The sequence below is a fragment of the Mandrillus leucophaeus genome, unplaced genomic scaffold, assembly GCF_000951045.1.
Source record: "Mandrillus leucophaeus isolate KB7577 unplaced genomic scaffold, Mleu.le_1.0 Scaffold498, whole genome shotgun sequence".
Lineage (NCBI taxonomy): Eukaryota > Metazoa > Chordata > Mammalia > Primates > Cercopithecidae > Mandrillus > Mandrillus leucophaeus.
The window spans coordinates 769,030-771,291 of record NW_012105342.1 but is presented as its reverse complement, the minus strand read 5'-3'; positions in this window follow the sequence as shown (position 1 = coordinate 771,291).

Sequence of the window (2,262 nt, the reverse complement as noted above, 5' to 3'; positions counted from 1 at the left end):
AAATATGGGACTATGTGAAAAGACGAAACCTACGACTGACTGGTGTACCTGAAAGTGATGGGGAGAATGGAACCAAGTTGGAAAACACCTTTCAGGATATTACCCAGGAGAACTTCCCCAACCTGGCAAGATAAGCCAACATTCAAATTCAGGAAACAGAGAGAACACTGCAAAGATACTCCTCCAGAAGAGCAACCCCAAGACACATAATTGTCAGATTCACCAAGATTGAAATGAAGGAAAAAATGTTAAGGACATCCAGAGAGAAAGGTTGGGTTACCCACAAAGGGAAGCCCATGAGACGAACAGCAGATCTCTCTGCAGAAACCCTACAAGCCAGAAGAGAGTAGGGGACAATATTAAACATTCTTAAAGAACAGAATTTTCAACCCAGAATTTCATATCCAGCCAAACTAAGCTTCATAAGTGAAGGAGAAATAAAATCCTTTACAGACAAGCAAATGCTGAGGGATTTTGTCACCACCAGGCCTGGCTTACAAGAGCTCCTGAAGGAAGCACTAAATATAGAAAGGGAAAACTGGTACAGCCACTGCAAAAACAAACCAAAATGTAAAGACCATCGACACTATGAAGAAACTGCATCAACAATGGGCCAAATAACCAGCTAGCATCATAATGACAGGATCAAATTCACACATAATAATATTAACACTAAATGTAAATGGGTTAAACGCCCCAATTAAAAGGCACAGACTGGCAAATAGGATAAAGAGTTCAAGACCCATCGGTGTGCTGTATTTAGGAGACCCATCTCACATGCAAAGGCACACATAGGCTCAAAATAAAGGGAAGGAGGAAGATTTACCAAGCAAATGGAAAGCAAAAACAAAAAACAAAAAAAAAAAGCAGGGGTTGCAATCCTAGTCTCTGATAAAAGACTTTAAATGAACAAAGATCAAAAAAGACAAAGAAGGGCATTACATAATGGTAAAAGAATCAATGCAACAAGAAGAGCTAACTATTCTAAATATATATGCACCCAATACAGGAGCACCCAGATTCATAAAGCAAGTTCTTAGAGACCTACAAAGAGACTCAGACTCCCACAAAATAACAGTGGGATAATTTAACACTCCACTGTCAATATCAGACAGATCAACAAGACAAAATTAACAAGGATATTCAGGACTTGAACTCAGCTCTGGACCAAGCAGACCTAATAGATATCTACAGAACTCTCCACCCCAAATCAAGAGAATATACATTCTTTCCAGCACCACATAGCACTTATTCTAAAATTGACCCCATAATTGGAAGTAAAACATTCCTCAGCAAATGCAAAAGAAAGGAAATCGTAACAAACAGTCTCTCAGACCACAGTGCAATCAAATTAGAACTCAGGATTAAGAAACTCACTCAAAACTGCACAACTACATGGAAACTGAACAACCTGCTCCTGAATGACTACTGGGTAAATAATGAAATTAAGGCAGAAATAAGTAAGTTCTTTGAAACCAATGAGGAGAAAGACACAAGGTACCAGAATCTCTGGGACACAGCTAAAGCAGTGTTTAGAGGGAAATTTATAGCACTAAAATGCCCACAGGAGAAAGCGGGAAAGATCTAAAATCACTAAAGAAGCAAGAGCAAATAAATTCAAAAGCTAGCAGAAGACAAGAAATAACTAAGATCAGAACAGAAGGAGACAGAGACATGAAAAACCCTTCAAAAAAATCAATGAATCCAGGAGCTGGTTTTATAAAAAAACACTAACAAAATAGATATACCACCTGCCAGACTAATAAAGAAGAAAAGAGAGAAGAATCAAATAGATACAATAAAAAAATGATAAAGGGGAGATTACCACTGATCCCATAGAAATACAAACTACCATCAGATAATACTATAAACACCTTTATGCAAATAAACTAGAAAATGTAGAAGAAATGGATAAATTCCTGGACACATACACCCTCCCAAAACTAAACCAGAAAGAAGTTGAATCCCTGAATAGACCAATAACAAATTCTGAAATTGAGGCAGTAATTAATAGCCTACCAACCAAAAAAAGCCCAGAACCAGACAGATTCACAGCCGAATTCTACCAGAGGCACAAAGAGGAGCTGGTACCATTCCTTCTGAAACTATTCCAAACAACAGAAAAAGAGGGACTCCTCCCTAACTCATTTTATGAGGCCAGCATCATCCTGATACCAAAACCTGGTAGAGACACAACAAAAAAAAAATTTCAGGCCAATATCCCTGATGAACACTTATGCGAAAATCCTCAATAAAATACTG